Genomic DNA, 18,859 nt, shown 5'->3' with positions numbered 1-18,859 from the left:
AGTAGTCCTCATTGTGATAGCAGAGTAGTTTCTGCGCCTGGAGCCATGCGAGGCCCAGCTTGGAAGCATGTCATCTGCGCTTCTATGTGTTCTGCCGCTGGTCCCCCAGAAACCCTCAGGCGGCTTCTGGAGCTTTGCCACGGCTGGGTGGCTTTGGCTTGAGATGCGCACCATGGAGCAGGTCCTGGCGCTGCTGGTGTTGGAGCAGCTGCCGACCATCCCGTCCCAGGAGATCCACAACAGCGTGCAGAAGCTGCACCCGCACAGCTTGCCAAGAAGCTGTGAGTCTTTTAAAATACATGCAGACAGAGGTTGCGAGACTGAGGGAATAGGTGAGTGAGTGAGACAGAGATGTTTTATGTGCGGTTTGGTGGCCGCGACTGGGACATCACGGTGTCGGACTTCCCCACCCGGAGTCTCTTGATTGCCCTGAGTAGACCTACACGGGCAAGTGACTTTGTAGTTTAGTCTGGAACTTCCATCCTCCAGATTTCCCCCCAAGCGCACAGAGGGAACAGTGAAGAGTGCCTGTTTCCACAGGGAGGCAGGTCACTGCTGCAATAGCCAGTGTCAGCTTGGATCGAAGGGGTTTGAATCTTGGCTCTGCCCTCTGCCCACTGGCTCCGTGCCTTGGGACAAGTTACTTTCCTCTTTGTGCCTCAGTTTCCCCTTTGGTAAAATGGCTTCTGGTATTGTTTTGAGGATTAAAGGGAGAGCAGCGCGTACATTTTGATCACACTGCTGGCACGTAGTCAGTGCTTAGAACTGTGAGCTGGCCGGGCACGGTGGCACACGCTAGCGGTCCCAGCTACTCCGGTGGTTGAGGCGGGAGAACCGCTTGAGCCCTGGACTTCCGGGCTGTAGGGCGCTCTGTGATCGCGTGTCTGCACTAAGTTCAGCTTCAATCTGGGAACCTCCCGGAAGTGGGGGACCACCAGCTTTCCTATGGAGAGGTGAACAGGCCCAGGTGTGAAATGGAGCAGGTCAAACCTGCCCTGCTGATCAGTACCACATGGCGCCTGTGACCAGCCACTGCCCTCCAGCCTGGGCAACAGAGCAAGACCCCCGCCCTGGCAAACAAACAAAACTCTTAGGCGTAGAATTCCCTGGCAGTCCAGTGGTTAGGACTCTGCGCTCTCACTGCCGAGGGCCCGGCTTCGGTCCCTGGTCAGGGAACCAAAATCCCACAAGCTGCATGGCCAAATCTGTTAGCTGTATATTAGGGTGAGCAGTCAGGGCTGTGGAATGACCTCGCTGACACCGAGAGGGTGGAGCGTGGATACTAACAAGAAAGAGTTTCTGAAGTCAAGGTTCCTCAGTGTGGAGTGAAAGACCTCAGAAAGGGTGGTTTGGGGTTTTTCTGGAAGGGGGCTGGGGAATATCTCTTAGTAGAGTCCCTCTTTTAAATTAAGCTTTTAATCTTGACATGATTGTAGAGTGGCAGGCAGTTGAAAGAAATAGAGAGGTCTCCTTTCCCCTCTCCCTCCTTTCCCCAGTGGTAGGTAACATCTTGCAAAACTATAGCACAAGGTACAACCAGGATATTGACATGAATCCAGTCTGGGTACAGAACAGTTCATCACTGCAAGGGGCCCTCCGGCTGCTCCTTTGTAGACTCACCCACACCTTGTCCTTCCCATCCACCCCTCTCCTGCCCATTCCCAGACCCCTCTCCCCTGGCAACCACGAATCTGTTCTCCTTTGCTAGAAGTTTGTCATTTCAAGAATGTTTTGTAAATGGAATCATATAGTCTGTAACCTTTTGAGATTGGCTTTTTTTTTCTTCCCCCACTCAGCATAATTCACTGGAGATTTATCCACGTCCTTCTGTGTAACAATTATTTGTTCCTTTTTATTGCTGGGCAGCATCCCATGGTATGGACGTAGCACCGTTTGTTGAACCAGTCACGCACTGAAGGACCTGGGGGTGGTTTCCAGCTTTTGGCTATTAGAAGTAAGCCCGTGTGAACATTTAATTGTTTGCTGAATTATTATGATCGATGCTTTACAATCATGGTCAGATAATTCTGACACCTAATTCATTTTGGAGTTAGTGTCACTTGATTGTCTTTTCTCACTCAGGTTGTGAATTTCCTGGTTCTTTGTATGAAGGATGATTTTCCATTGTGTCCTGGACATTTTGGTGTCGTGTTAGGAGACACTGGCTTCTGTTGCAGCTGGGTACTGTAGCACAGGGGTCCCCAAACCCCGGGACGAGGACCGATGCTGGTCGGAGGCCTGTTGGGAACCGGGCCGCGCAGCAGGAGGTGAGGGGCGGGCGAGTGAGCGAAGCTTTGTCTGCTGCTACCCATCGCTCACGTTACCGCCTGGACCACCCCCGCCCCCACCCCCGTCCGTGGGAAAATTGTCTTCCATGGAAACCGGACCCTGGTGCCAAGAAGGTTGGGGACCGCTGCTCTAGCTTGCAGTCCCCCTGTTGAGGTTTGGCGAGCAGGCCCTGGCCGCCTGCCGTGGGCTGTGCTTGGGAGGACAGCATGATTTTCCAAGCGTCTGCGGTGCTGTTCTGGTTTGCTTGGTTTACCGCAGGCTGCTGGGGATGCTGCCTGGGGAAATGGAAGGCACTTCCCCAGGCCGGGCCACCTTGGGATTCTAGGCGGGGGATGGGATTCCACCTGCTGCCTCCGAGAAAGGGATGCTTGCTGTGTGGGGGGCTTCTGGAGGCAGGAGCCCCTGCCAGTGCGCAACGGGGAATGTTTCCTGGGCCTGGGCTCTTTGTGGCCGGTGCCTCCCAGCAGTAGAGTGTCTCTCGGGGGCGGGGAGGGCAGTTTCAGGGCCAGCAGAGAAGCAGTGTGCTTGCTTGGCAGTGGATGTCTTTCCAAAACGCCTAGGGGACAGGAGACTTGGGTCCTTGAGTGACCTAGAACTACATAACTATTCCAATTTTTTTTCAGATTAAAGATGGAAGAAATCTGACATGCAGTGTGATCTCACCATCTCCGCTGTGTCTGAGAGCCCCTGCATAGACTGTTAGGATGAATAGAATCCCCTCTCCAGTGTAACCCAGGAAAACTGTTTTGACATACAAACATATCAAATGAAAAGGAGAGAGAGGCACCTTTTATTTTAACAGGTGAAACAAGGGAGGAGTTTGTTATTCTACAATTATTTATTTATTTATTGGCTGTGTTGGGTCTTCGTTGCTGCACACGGCTTTCTCTAGTTGCGGCGAGCGGGGGCTACTCTTCATTGCGGTGCGCGGGCTTCTCATTGCGGTGGCTTCTCTTGTTGCAGAGCACGGGCTTCAGTAGTTGTGGCACGTGGGCTCAGCAGTTGTGGCTTGCGGGCTCTAGAGCTCAGGCTCAGTAGTTGTGGTGCACGGGCTTAGTTGCTCCACAGTATGTGGGATCTTCCTGGACCAGGGCTCGAACCCGTGTCCCCTGCATCGGCAGGCGGATTCTCAACCACTGCGCCACCAGGGAAGTCGTCTACATTTTTTTTCATTTTCCAAAATTACAGATAGGCATAAGCAGGTAGGTTATATGACTTTTTGGCAATGGCCAACTCCACCCTGGTGCAGCTCGTGTCAGCATCCATAGCCATTTGGACAAATCCACATCATTTCTGTGCCTCCCCAGTTGCCTACTGAGTAAAAAACTCATTATGTTTTTGGAGGCCAGGGAGGGTTTTAGGTATTCATCTGCCATCCTTCTGACGATGAGTGGGGCTTCCTGGGACTGACTTCAGAGGCTCCTTTATCCATGACTGGTTGACGCCAGAGGCGGCTTCGGGAAGAGAGCACGACCGAGGTGGCCTGAAAGAGATGATGAAACCCACTTAATCCAGTGGACCCTGGGGCCTCTTGCCCCGCCCCCCGGCCACCTCCCCACCACACACGCTTGTTTCCAGCAGTGGTCATAAGACCTTGCTTTGGGGCATAGTCTGATTTGAAGTGTCAACCTTATCATTTCCTTCATTCTGTCATATACATGGGTCTGTGTCGAGAATCTCTGTTCTGTTCCATTGACAAATATTTGATTCCTGTTTTAATTGCTAAATCTATAAGGTAGATTGTCATATCTTGAAACAGCTCACTATCATGGCTGTTTCCACATAGAGTCTCTTCAGTCGGCTCATTTCATGGCAAAATCCTGTTGAGATTCATGACTATGTTTACACTGAATTCACAGATGTATTTTAGGAAGAATTGATAGGATGACAATAATTAGTTTTCCTATCCTGCAAGAAATGGTATTTTTAGTCTCAAAACAGGAAACATAAAAATGTTTCAAGCATATTTCCCTCTAGTTTTAAAAATGATATTCACATGTGTTTTGTGGCCAGTGTGAAATGGACATATCATTTCTGTTATTTCATATTTTATTCTTCGAGTATATAATATCTTCTGTGTTTAACTTGTATCCAATCTTACTTTTTTGTAAAATATCTGGTTGAATGACTTGTTATTCTAAAGAGACACTCACTTAAGAAGACAAAGGCAATTTTTTCAATTTCCTTATGTAAATAAATTATAGTATATCAATAATATGATATAAATTACAGCTACTGAAAATGATAAAGGGGTCCTCTACGTACTGACCTGGAAAGATCTCCAAGAAATGGTAGTTGAAGAAAGAAACTCGAAAAACAATGTGTCTTATCATCCCATTTGTCTTTCTTCAGAGTCGTCTATATCAATAAAAGTAAATGCAAAGAATAGGATCTGAAAATTTTACAGCAAACTGCTAATGGCAGTTCTTCTGGTGTAGGTGTGTAAGATGGGGGAATATAAGAAAGGAGTGGGGAGATGGATTCTTAGTTGATCTCTATAAATGTAATTCTTACTTGTATTTTCTATAGGAATGTAAAAATATAAGTCAATTCTGTAAAATTATTTAAATAAAACAAGATTCCTCAGAAGCATACATTTGAGACGCAGACAGGTGCAAACACCAAGGCAGACTGACCCAGATTCAGCCTGTTTTCTCCATGGGAAGGGCACTGGGGCTCAGAAGAAAGACATCAAAACCCCCAAACAAACAGTGAACCAACCTGTAACTGGAGTTGAAGGCAAGAGCACAGACTTAGCCAGGGAAGACTCTCTACCTGTCTGTGGCTTTAAGAGGTTCTCATTCAGGAGGGAAAGTGGAGGTGATGACACCCATTCTCCAGCCTCTTAGGCTTCCTAGTCCCCCCCCCGCATTTTACCAGGAATACATTCATGATAAGAATAGCAACACCAGCAGCAGCAGACATCTGCTCAGGAAGTCTGCCTGCCAGGCACTTCTCCAAAGGGCTTAACATACACTGGCTCATTTCATGTCTTAACAGGTTTGGTGAGTGCCACTGTCATGCCCATTTACCCAGAGCAGGGCACTGAGGTACGGGAAAGGCATGTAATTGGCCCAAGGTCATATAGCTAGTGCGTGGCAGAACCAGGGTGTAAACCCAATTTGTTTGGCTTCAGAGCCCCAGCCTTCCACCCCTTCAGTGTGCCTCCTCTTGATCCGTGTGGAAGACAAGGAAATGATTCCCATCCTTCTATTCGTTTTGAACACTGAAAAGAGTATCTTAGTGCCTTTACATGGTTCTACGTGGGTGAGAAGAAACCTGGATGACTAAGCCTTCCCTGCACTCTAGGAAGGGGGTGTGTGACCTGGATCCCTCTTCCACATATGCGTCTCAATTTCCTCAGTTGTTATGTGAGACTGAGTAGGACAGCCAATATGGGGGCAAGGCGCATTTCGTCATCATAGTCATTTTAGTGCCTTAAACAGCAGCACTGTAAGAAACACAAAGCCCTGTCCTCACTGTTAGTAAAAAACATCCTGTAAAAATCCATGTCCTACTTCTAGACAATATCCACGTGGGTCACGCACTTTAATGTTAACTATATACTTGTTCTATATCAGACACTCACAGGGTAATATGGCGTGAGAAGTCTGACCACTCACAACCATATTTTCTACAATTAAACACCCCATTTATGTGAATCGGTATTTAACAAAAAAGCAGTCATTTGAGAGTCATTGCCAAGGCTGGATCCAGAGATCAAGGAAGTGTAGAGAATCCTACCTGGGACTGAATTGCCTTGCAGCTTTCACTGGGTAATTGGATCTTGAGACCACAATCGCTGACATTACCCAGTGGACCTGGTGAAATGCAATGAACACTGTTAGGACACTTTTTGTAATTCCTCCCATGGGAGAAGTTTTAATGGAGAGATTTTGCTCAGGTCAAGGAAAAGCCTGAGAGAAGAGAGTTGAGTGTCCAGGCAACAGATACACAGGTGGTACCCAAACATAGGTAATGTCTGCCCTGCCCTTCCAGCACCTCTAATTCAGTGTATTCAGCCCTGAACATGGAGTAACTCAGGTGGTGGCAGCCACTGTCAGATCTTGCCATTGCATGTGGCCACAGTGTTCGGAGCCATTGTGCGTCACCATGACTCCTCTTGGTGCCTAACGAATCAGGTCCTGGGACTTAGAGAAAGGTAGTGGGAGAAGGGGAAAAAGAATTTTTCTCCCCTTGTTTGCTCTCTCTTCCAGACCAATTGTTACTGCTGTGAGAAATGTGGCTTATCAGAACAACCCCTGGGATAAAACACTCAGATACATCTAGCTAACGTAGCATCTTTATCTGCCACCACAAAATGAATTGGCTTGCTAAACTCCAGTCCCGGTTCTGTGGGATCTCGGGCAAGTCCCTTAAACTCTCTGATCCACAAGTTCCCCCTCTGTAAAAGGGAGAGGACAACAACACTTCCTTCCTTAAGAGTTTGTGAGGATTGAATGAGATGATACTACTAAGGTGCTCAGAACAGCGTCTAGCATGCAGGGAGTGCTCAGATGACCTTAGCATTCATCATTGTGGTCATCTCAGCCAACCTCTTTGATTTGGCTCAGTCTTGGTTGGATCTACTGTATATTCAATCCCTTCAAAGTTCACTTCCCCAGTGGCACTGTTCCCCTCCTCTCCATCCCATTTCCAAAGAAGAGGTCTTGGGGTGAGGCAAAGCTCATGCTCCTCACAGTATCAGAAGGGGTGGGGCTCCTGAGTCTTGAGCTGGTCTCCACAACACGCTGATGGTCAGGTCCTTGGCTATGCAATTAGTTGTATTCTCTCAAGAGAGAACATTCCATTTGTATCCCTGAAAGTTCTGCTAGCATCTGCTGTTGAGAAGCATTGCTGGAATAACTCGGCATGTGCCATATTCCCAGAGAGCTAGGACAGCTACTCTTGCAGCCATGCGTGAGCTCAATTCCAGTTCTCACTGGGGCTGGGGATCCCGAGGTCTGCCTGTGACCCAGATGGGTGCCAGTCTGGGCATCTAGGCCGGAAGCACTGCTGCTGGTGATACTAATGGTGCTCAGGGAGTCATTGCCCCAAGTCAGGCACAAGACTGTGAAGTTCCACAGCCTACAGACACACCAACCTACAGCCTCTGTCTACAGCATTGCTGGTGGCAGAGAGGGACATGTGTGTCCTCAGGCCAGAACATTTTCATTAATGCAGTACAAGGCACTGATGTAAAGGTGAACTTCATGTCCAACTGGAATAAGGATTCATATACCAGCAGTAACATCCTGAAATTTAAAGGGTAATTGTACACTGTACATAATTGGTGCAACATTTGTCATTAAGTTACAGGAATCCAGACATAATAAGGACACTCTGCTCACTTGCTTTGGAAATCAACTTGTTGTTAGTGCAAATGTTCCCCACTTTACCTTATTTCAGTTAAAGACACAAGCACTGACTGATGTAAAATAAGTGTGTGTTCAAATCCCATCACTGTGAGAATATGATTTATCTAAGCCACATTTCTTCATCTGTAAAGTGAAGGTCATAATTGCTCCTACCCCAGAGTTTGTCAAGGAGACGCCTGTAGTAACGTGTTTTACTTTGGTTTTAATGTTTGCTGAGAGATTTTAAGCCCTACTACTACCCCTTCCCCTTCTCCCCTACGTGTGGGCAAGCTGATAAGAAAGCCTGAGTATTCCCTCCTCTTTTTATATGTCTCTGTTTTTTCTTAGTTTTTATTTAGCATTTTGTGTACATGGATTATGCATTCATTGTGGAATACATTTCCCAATTTCTCCCTCTTATTACAACTTTTTCTTTACATGTATCTATTCTTTTTCAAATTCTTTTCCCACTTAGGTTGTTACATAATATTGAGCAGAGTTTCCTGTGCTATACAGCAGGTCCTTGTTGGTTATCTATTTTAAATATAGCAGTGTGTACATCCCAAACTCCCAGCCTATCCCTCCCCCCACCCTTTCCCCCTGGTAACCATAAGTTCAGTTCTCTAAGTCTATGAGTCTGTTTCTGTTTTGTAAGTAAGTTCATTTGTATCATTTTTTTTAGATTCCACATATAAGTGGTATCATACGATATTTGTCTTTCTCTGTCTGACTTACTTCACTCAGTATGACAATCTCTAGGTCCATCCACGTTGCTGCAAATGGCATTATTTCATTCTTTTTAATGGCTGAGTAATATTCCATTGTATATACGGACCACATCATTTTAAAGAAGATGTGGTACATATATTCCCTCCTTTGATGCAAGCCAGAAGTTCAAACCATGCCAGCCCCACCCAGTGGAAGCAAAATCCCTCACCCCAGCTCCATCTCCTAAGCACAATAAAGCCCCAAAGTCTATTTCCTTTCCCTGTTCACTCAAGCCATTTTCAGACCTACTTGGGGAGGCTGCCCTGGTCTCCCAAGAAAGCCTCAATATGTGAGTAGTAATCCTGTTACTAGTGCTTTAATGCATGTGAGGCATAACCTGTCTTGATATCTAAACCAAATTTGGGGTTAAGCAGAACAGAGAGGACCCTGGAAGTATCCAGCAACTATTCAAAAAGCAAAACATTGGATGGTGAGGGGGACAAAAAACTAAAATAGAGGTTCATAGTTTTACCCAATTGGAAATCCAAAATTTACTAAAAGAATTTATGCAACAAAAGATTAAGTTATGCTAATTGGCTTTTGTACTTCTACAAGAGAGGTTCTGAATTACTTTAGCATCTGGTGATATGCACCAATTGGCAAAGCTTCATAGCCTTAATCAGCATCAGACTTAGGAAACGAATACAGTTATACCTGGAGATCTTCACTAAATCTTAAAAAGGTACCAATTATACTTTTAGGAGAGAGTTATCAAACACAAAATAAAGGACAAAAATATGCCTCACCCTAACCATCAGAACTGTTGCCTTGCATAAATTCCCCCATAGTCAAATGCCCATTACCCAAAAATATGCTCTGATTCAATGAAAGATAAAGTCTTTGGCACAATTGGTTTTACAAAATGGAAGCCCTTGGACCTTCAATCCCACATAAAATAGTTAATTCAGCCCAATATAAATTAAAACAGGGTGTTATGGGTTGAATTCCCCCCCCCAGATATGTGGAAGTACTAACCCACTGTGTCTGTGTTTTTCTGCCAGCTGAGTATAGTCAGGTGCAAATTATAAGTCAACTGTACAAGGACGTAAGTGTACCTTGCCCTGGAATCATCCTCACACACAATTACCAGCCATGAGACATTATGCAGACCCAGAGGTTCTGGAACACCAGGGCAGCCTGAGGAAAGGACCTCCTGTAGCTCTTGTGAGGCCTCCTACTGGTCTTCCCCCAAATTCCCCTGAACGCATTGACTCCGGCAACCGTGCAATGAAAAGGAGGACAGAAGCAAAAGTTTCAGAGACTGATTGGATACTAGGTAGTAGGTATGAATCAACAGTGATGGCTGGAATTAATCTTTCTTTCTTTTTTTTTTTGCAGCGTGGCATGAGGAATCATAGTTCCCCGACCGCGGATAGAACCCGCGTCCCCTGCAGTGGAAGTGTGGAGTCTTAACCACTGGACCTCCAGGGAAGTCCCGGGAGTTAATCATTTTGATCACATTAATTCCTTTTTAGGTAAAAGACTAAATCCATATTTAACACAAAGGGAAAAAATTAACGTTCCTCAAACGTATGGACACTGAGAGGGGAAAGCGGCGGGGGGGGGTGGGGTGGTGGTGGGATGAATTGGGAGATTGGGATTGACATGTATACGCTAATATGTATAAAATGGATGACTAATGAGAACCTGCTGTATAAAAAAATAAAATTCAAAAAAAAATTATAAAAAAAAATTAATGTTCCTCTGGTAAGTATAATCAAGTATAATATTTAAAAAACATTACTTATACCTTAAAATTTTAGAACAGGCTTATCTTATTTAGTATTGGAGATATGCTCTTGCAAATGAAAGCACTAACCAAATCACTATTATTCAGTCATTACAGAATAAATCGTTTGGAGGTGCTTTCCAGGCATAGTAAATATTACATATGATCAACATGTAATTAATATGCAATTAGAAGTTTATTACCTAATGTCTTTTTCTTCTCTGCCTTTTTTACAATTTGTCTAATAGTGGATTTTGCCAGACTTGGAATATGGCCCACCCAGATCTACCTGATGTTTACCTACTTAAAATCTGCATTTTTAAACAGCCTTTAATCATCAAGGTAATTCCTTCTTTGACTATGCAAACTATTTGCTGTGAAGCAGAATATGATAATGAGAAAATAAAATATTAGTGGCCAAAAGACCTTCACAGAGTAAACAAAACAAACTTATTATGGACTGAATGTTTGCGTTCCTCCTCTTCCCAATTCAGATGTTGAAATCCTAACCCCCAGTGTGATGGTATTTAGAGGTGAGGCCTTTGGGATGTGACTGGGTCATGAGGATAGAGCCCTCATGAATGGGATTAGTGCCCATATAAGGAGCTGAAGAGACCAGAGTTCTCTTCTGCCATGTGAGGACACTGCAAGAAGACCTCTGTGTAAGAATCAGGAAGTGAGCATTCACCAGACACCTAATCTGTCAGCATCTTGATCTTGGACTTCCCAACCTCCAGAACTATGAGAAATAAATTTCTGTTGTTTATAAGACACCCAGTTTATGATATTCTGTTAGAGCAGCCTGAACAGACTAAAACAAAACCTATTGGCAAGTGCCTGTCAAACTGGGCAAAGTGACCCCGTTTCTGCTGGTTTGCATTCACAGAGACTTGTTTCTATCTGTGCCTACGTGTTTTTGCACTCCTGCTGTCCATTGTGTTTAAAATATATCTGTAAGAATAATTTGAGACCTAGAATGCTAGCAGCTTACTCCAGAGAGGATCTTCATTTGCTTCTGCCACATGCCTGGGGTCATTCTAGATGGGGTCCAAGAAAACCAAGTGCAAAACTTGAGGCCCCTACACAAACCAGGTTATTTGAAACTAGTCTATAATTCCACCCAATATTAAGTCCACTTCCTGTTCTTACCAGCCGTTAGATCATAGCAACTTGGGGGCCCAGATCATTTCTGGCAGAGTTAGAATTCCCATGTTGTGTGCCTCTGGTTTCTTTCACCTTGTCAGTTAAGGATGTCAAACCTCACCAGGCTGACAATTCCCTTAGGGAAATAGTCACTTCCATGCTCCTCCACATGATTAGATTCCTATTTTCCTTTTGATTTTTAAATTCAAAATTATATGTAAAAGTTTAAATATACAGAGAAATTGAAAGAATAGCACCATGAACACCCAAATGTTCACCATCTAAACTCAACTATCATTAACATTCTTGCCATGAACACTGTGCACATAGGAGAGCAAAATTTGCCCCTCCAAAATGTCTCTTAGGCCCAAAAGACTCAAGAAGAAACTTTGACTTTCCCCCTAGCCACCTAAAGAATTTAGATACAGGGCTTGTTCTCAGAATAGAACTATCACCAGAGACATCTGTAAGAATATGGGCTGGGTCTTGGGGGGGGCAACTCTCAGACATCAGACTCCACCCCGTGTCCCATTGTCTCTGCAGGGCCCAGCAAACATCTGTTTACCAAACATTTGCTTTTCCATCTTCATGTGAAATGCCTTCCTCCCCTTTTACGTTCCAAACCCCTACCCCCAACATCCTTTTCTATCTTTAGCTGAAGTTGGTATTTAAGATGAAGGTTTTGTCCATTTGGGGGAGTTACTCAGTTCTCCTGGGGTCTCTCCCATGTATACATATTACTAAACTTTTGTGTGATTTTCTCCTGTTAATCAGTCTCATGTCAATTTAAGTCTTATTACTTCTGAAACTAACACAACATTGTAAATCAACTATACTCCAATAAAATTAAAATTTTAAGAAGTTTAATTCTTAGACCAGCCAGAAAAAGCTAGAAGGGTAGAGGAAAATCTCTTCCTCCCCAACATGCTGAACTTTTTCAAAGACATTTTCTAACCTCATGACACCTCATTCCTAAATTTTTTTAGCATGTATCTCCTAAAAACCAGAACATTCTCGGACATAAAAATAAAACCAGGTTTCCTGCCCAGCAAGTAAGGAGCTTGGAAGTCATGACTCTCATCCTCATAACAAGAAAAAAGATGAACAAATTGAAAATCAACAACTCTTTTCAGATACATCAGATGTTAAAGGAAAACCACTGCCCCTAAAGTTGGAGCGAGAAGCAAATACACCGACTCACAGCTTACAAGGACCAGAAAGCCAGGGAAAGATGTTAGCACACACTCCCGACCTCCTCCTGATCTGTCAACCAGCCCCTCTCCCCGGGGTCTTTACCACTCTCTTGGGGAGTGTTTCCGGAATGAAGGGGGAAGGAGTAGAAGGATGGGTGTCTCCAGGCTCTGGCCGCTGAGCGTGACCCTGTGCTCATGGGCACCAATGATGGAACCAGACTGCTCAGGCCCACATCCCACTTCCCCCTGGCTGGCACCCTCAGGCAAGTTGTTCCACTTCCTTTAGCCTCAGGACCCTCATCTGTAAAGTGGGGATAATAATAATAACACCTACCATGAAAAACTTTGCGGATGAAATCAGTTGCTGCACATCAAGTGCTCAGCGCAGTACCAGCACAGAGCACACACTCTAAAGGCTCAACCATGACTAGTGCGTTCAGGAAAAACCTTGCCTTCATTCTTCCCCCTCTCTCTCATTTTTTTTCATGCTGACACTTGCTGAAAGGACAGACCACACTCTCTCTTCTCCCCTTGTGACTTGTTGCTGCCCAAATCCATCCCACAACCACTGGTGATCACCTAAGCCCAGCAGACATTTTTAGCCCCCTGCACTCAACACCCATGTCCCCCACTCCCTACAGACCTCCCCTTGTTGTCCCAACACTGCTCTCACCTGGTTCTCGGGCCTCTCCCTTTCCTTCTCCTCCATCAGATGATCCTCTTTGCGGCTCTTCTGCCGTTTCCCTCCGCAGGGCATGAAGGGCACACAGTTCCAGTCACAGTGCCCAGGCATGAAGCAGTACCTTTCTAACTGGCCTTCCTGCTTCACTCTTCAGCCCATTATAACCTGTTCACAGTCAAGCAGCCACAGGCATCCTTCCAAAACATAAGACAGAATCCTCTCTAAGGATCCAAACCCTCCAGGGACTTCAGATCTCATGTGCAGTAGAAGCCTGAATCCTTATTCTCTTTCCGATCACATTTCCTACTATTCTATCTCTCACTTACTCTGCTCCAAGCACTTGGCTTTTCCTGGAACACATCAGGCACACTCTGGCCTCAGAAGCTTGGCACAGGCTGCTCCTGCATCTGGATAGCTCCAGAGAGTGGCCACAGGAGCCCGCCAGCTGCACCCTCATTGGCTGGACGGCCACAGGGGTGGGCCTTGCATGTGATGAACCCACAGACTGGAGCATGGGGCCCGTGTCACCTCCTAGGGTGGCAGCAGGGTCCCTTGGGGGCACCGAGGCTGAGGACAGACAGCAGGAGGCTCAGGCCCTGAGAGGTCACTGTGACCAGAGGCCCTGAGAGGTCGCTGTGACCAGAGGGCATCCGCGAGGCAGCGGCGTCAGCCTCGTGCATCATCTCGTGTGGCGCGTGCCCAGGCCGCGGTGACCACGCTCAGGCCTCTGACCAGGGCGGTGCCCGTCTCCCGGAGGAGGGGGACCCCGCGGAGGGGGAGTGCCCCGGGCAGCCAGGGCTCCCACCAGGTACCCTCTCAGTCCCCTTGTCCCCCACACAGCACCCTCGCAGAGAAGGCCCACAGGGGCGCTTCCCGGCCCTGCATTTCCCCAGCTGCTCCTGCAGCAGATGCCTTTCCAGATTTCCCCTACGGTGCATCGGCCCGATCTGAGGGTGACTCTGATTTTACTTCACAAACGCGCGCGTATTTGAAGCCACGTGGAGGAATCATATATCTGTCCCCGGTCGGAGGGCAGGGGCCGTGTTTAACTTGCTCACCTTTGTGCCCTAGAAACCTGCCCCAGAGTCTGGCACTGAAGGCATGACTCGGGGGACACTGAGGAGGCGTCATTTTCTTGGTGGGCATCCGTTAAATTGAGGTTTGCTGGGGAGGGTGGCGTCCGTGCTCTGGTTGCATTGATTCCGTGGGTGCTGAGCGACGTCTGTGCCAACCACTGGGCTCAGGGCCCGAGAGGCGTCCGCGTCCTTTAACCCTCAAGCAACTCCCGGAGACAAGTCGCAGTGTTTCCGAGTCCATCTGACGGCGGGTCGGGGAGACGCAGGCAGGGAAGGGCAGGCACAGGCCAGTCTCACGCGGCCCCGAAGCCCCGCGGCCACTTCCTGACCTCTGCGCTCCGCCCCGGGCGCCTGCTGCGCGGGAGTCCGTGCGCTGTGCGTTCGCTCGGGATGGCAGTTTGCCAGAGACGGCTTTTGCGCAGCATTATTCCCTCAGCAGCGCCCCGGCTTCCAGGTGCCAGAATCTCCCTGCAGCTCCTCTGCCAGCAGAGCTCGAGGAGTCTGAGCCCCGCAGAGGTGGCTGGGTCTTAGTGAAGTTTGCGACGCGAGGCTGCTGCGGAGCTGTGAGCTGCCATCTCTCACTGCAGCGTCCACGAATTGCCACCCTCCCTGCTACCAACGGAGCGACACAGGAGAGTCTTTGACAATTTGGAGGTAGGTCTGTGCTCTGTTTACTTCCATATAGGCTCAAAGTCACTTATTTGACTTTGAGACGCAGTTGCATCCTAGTTTGAAAACTTCACAAATTTGTTTCTCAGTGGGCACTGTCTGCTTTTCACAATCACTTTCTGAATCCTCTGCATCCCAGTGCAACAAATATCTCAGTTAATGAGATTTTAACAAGTTAAGGCTATATGAGCTACAGAGAAAAACTTCAAAGGTCCCCTCTGACATTTAGCTGGCTATATTTTTTGGTTTACACTGAATATATGTATATTCATGGGCTATGTTTAGCATGACATAAAACTTTCAGTAGCTCTGAAAAATATCAAACGTGTAGCGAACACAGAGTGAAAAGTACAAGCTGAACCCCACCCCCTCCAATTCTACTCTCTAGAGGGGCCCTTTTTATATCTTGGGTATCTATCCAGATATTTCAACATAAAAATATTTTTCCAGTATAACAAAAATGGTATTATTTTATGTATATTGTCTTCCAAACTTGCTTTCTCATTCATTAATATATATGGCCATCTTTGCACATTAGTGCACAGAAATCCATCACATTGTTTTCAGTGTCTTCAGCATAGTCTGTGGAATGGATTCACTCTGGTTTATTCAGGCAGGCCTCTGTCAATATTCATTTAAGTGTTTCCGATTTGTAACACATTGGCCAGTGCGGTGGGCAGCTGCATGCTCTAGCAGGATGAGTGATCTGAGAGAAATAGCGCCAGTGAGACTGCCATTAGGCCATTGAAAACGTGCAGGTGAACACAATCTTTTTTTTTAACAGAAGAAAGTAAAGAGAGAAAATATCTTGCTGCGTAGGAGTTTCACAAATGGAATGTTGGAACTATAAGTAGAGACGGACCATCTAGGTGGGTATTTCTAAACTACTTTTTGGATGGGTAAAGGCTGCAGTTCACTTGGGTCAAAGAAATCTCTCTTGAAGGTATAGTATATGAAGACAGTTAAAAAGCAGAGGCCCCAGGGCTTCCCTGGTGGCGCAGTGGTTGGGAGTCTGCCTGCCGGTGCAGGGGTCGCGGGTTTGGGCCCTGGTCTGGGAGGATCCCACGTGCCGCGGAGCAGCTGGGCCCGTGAGCCACAATTACTGAGCCTGCGCGTCTGGAGCCTGTGCTCCGCAACAAGAGAGGCCGCAACAGTGAGAGGCCCACACACCGCGATGAAGAGTGGCCCCTGCTCGCCACAACTAGAGAAAAGCCCTCGCACAGAAACGAAGACCCAACACAGCCACAAATAAAAATAAATAATTAAAAAAAAAAAAAGCAGAGGCCCCTAACGATTCCCCCACAAAACAGTTATAACAAATAACTGAGTTCACCAAGTTGCAGGATACAAAACCAAAAGTCTATTGTGTTTCTATACACTAACAATGGACAGTCCAGAAAGGAAATCAGGAAAACAGCTCCATTTACAACATCATCAGAAAGAATAAAATACTTAGGAATAAACTGAACCAAGAAGGCAAAAGACTTGTACACAGAAAGCTATAAAACATTGCTGAAATTAAAGAAATAACTGGAAAGACATTCCATGTAAATGGGCTGGATGACTTAATATTGTTCAGATGTCAATACTCCCCAAAGTGATCTATACGTTCAAGGCATTCCCTATCAAAACCCTAAATACATTTTTTTTTTGGCAGAAATAGAAAAAGTCATCCTAAGATTCCTATAGAATCTCAAGGGACCCTGAATAGCCAAAACAATCTTGAAAAGAAGAAAAGTTGGAGGGCTCACACTTTCTGATTTCAGAACTTACTATGAAGCTACAGTAATCAAAACAGTGTGGTTCTACCTCCAAGGTAAATATAAACACACAGATTAAGAACAGGCATTAAGTTAATGTAGCCACAGACTCTTTAATTGAGGCACAAAATATCTCCACTGTATACCTAGTGAAAAATAAAATGGACACTCCATGGTCTTACATGACCTCACCTTGGAATTCATAACACATCACTTCTGCTGTGCTCTGAGGGTCTGTTCATTTTTCTTCACCCTTTCTTCTTTCCATTCCTCAAACCGGATAGTCTCCATTAGGCTGTCTTCACACTTGCTGATTCTCTCTTCAGCCTGCAAAAATCTGCTTTTGAGATTCTCTAGGGACTTTTCATTTCCAATATTGTATTGTTCAACTTCAGAATTTTCACTCGGTTCATTTTTTTTTAATAATTTCCCCGTCTTTATTAATATTCTCTGTTTGGTGAGACATTGTTCTCCTACTTTCCTTTCATTTTTAAGCATGTTTTCCTTTATACCTTTGGACACGTTCAATACAGCTCTTGAAAGGCTTTATCTAGTAAGGCAACATCTGGGCCTTGTCAGGGACAGTTCCCACGAACTGCTTTGTTCCCCTCTGTATTGGTTATACATTTCTGCTTCTTTGCACGCCTCGATCATTTTGTTTAAATTATACATCTCAAATACTATAATGTGCCAACTCTGGAAGTCACATTTTCCCCTTCTTCCAGGTTTGTTGTTGTTGGGAGTTTGTTTGTTTGTTTTTTAGTTTTTGTTGTTGCTGTTTGTTTAGTGACTTTCCTGAATGAATTTTTACTGTTTGTATTCTTTGTCACTTGCGGTCACTGAAGTTTCTGCTCAGTTACCTTTGTGGTGAACCGACGACTGGAAATAGATTTTATTAAACATCTTGAATCAATAAGTCTCCCAACTTTTGTTAAGGGGTTTTGTGTTCATGTTAGGTCATACCTTCAATGCACATGTAGACAGTTTACAAGTCTACTTTAGTCTCAATTCTTGCTTACACAGAAACTCAAGATCAGCCAGAGCAAAAGCATCAGCCTTCTCAAGTGTACCATAGCTTCAGGCAGCCATAAAATTAGCCAGTTGCCAGTAACTTTCTTTTCGACAAATGGCCTCAGGAAAGGCTTTTCACCCTGGGTTAACTCCAAGTCAGGACAAATAAAATCAGGTTTGCAAATGGAACCTTCCAGGGAACATCCCAGTCTCGTCAAATAATAATGCTATGAATACTAGACCCTTGCCTCTATTAATAGATATATGATTTGCAAATATATTCTCTCATTCTGTGGGTTGCTCTTTCACTTTCTTGATAATGCCCTTTATTCATTCACGTTTACCTCAAATATTTATTGAAAGTCTCCTATGTACCCCTCACACTGCCAGTTGTACGTTCCATGAGTTTAACAGTGAACATGATAGGCAAGACCCCTGCTCCAGTGAGCTTAACACACAGGCTAGGGGGAGGGGGGCCACACACCATACATAAAGAAACAGTAATTTCCAATTACAGCAAGAGCTATGAACGAAATAAGCCATTCAACCCAAATGCAAGCATTATTAGCCTTCTAATTTATAAATGGGTAGAGATTTGGACTAGAGTATTGGTTTTCAAAATATGCCCCTTGAACCCCTAGAGAACAGATCCTTAAACTTTAGCGTATCAGTGTTCCTTGTTAAAATCAAATGAAAATTATGGGCCATGGGGATTATGGATTTCCTTAGTGAAAAAGCACATGAACCAATAACTTCCTATCTCTCTCTTAGGTTTCATAGATTACCTGAAGTCTATCTGCAGGAAGCTGGTAGGGGTGGCTCTAAGCTTAGTCCATCCTTCTGCCAGAGCAGCTCCTATTGTCAACTATTTTTGCATATTGGACCTTCAAGAAAGATTTTATTTGATCCAAGTGTGTTGTGGGCCCCACTCTCCCAGAAAATAGTTTAGAAACACCAAGTTAGAGGATCTCTCTGTGTTATCTCTTTCAACAAAACATTAGTAAGAATTCTACCCTTCGAGACGCTTTTTCCTTGTTTACTTTCTTCAATGAAAAAACTAGACTGTGTTCACTTTCTCTTTTTTCATTCCTGCCATCCTCCTGGAACCTGCCTGTCCCTCTTGCCAGCGAGTTATAAATTGCGATTAATACAATGTCTCTCGATAGGGGCCTGTCTGAATGA

Source organism: Balaenoptera musculus, chromosome X (assembly GCF_009873245.2).
Source record: "Balaenoptera musculus isolate JJ_BM4_2016_0621 chromosome X, mBalMus1.pri.v3, whole genome shotgun sequence".
In the NCBI taxonomy this organism is placed as follows: domain Eukaryota; kingdom Metazoa; phylum Chordata; class Mammalia; order Artiodactyla; family Balaenopteridae; genus Balaenoptera; species Balaenoptera musculus.
The sequence above is the reverse complement of the archived record's forward strand: the minus strand, read 5'-3'. Positions refer to the sequence as shown.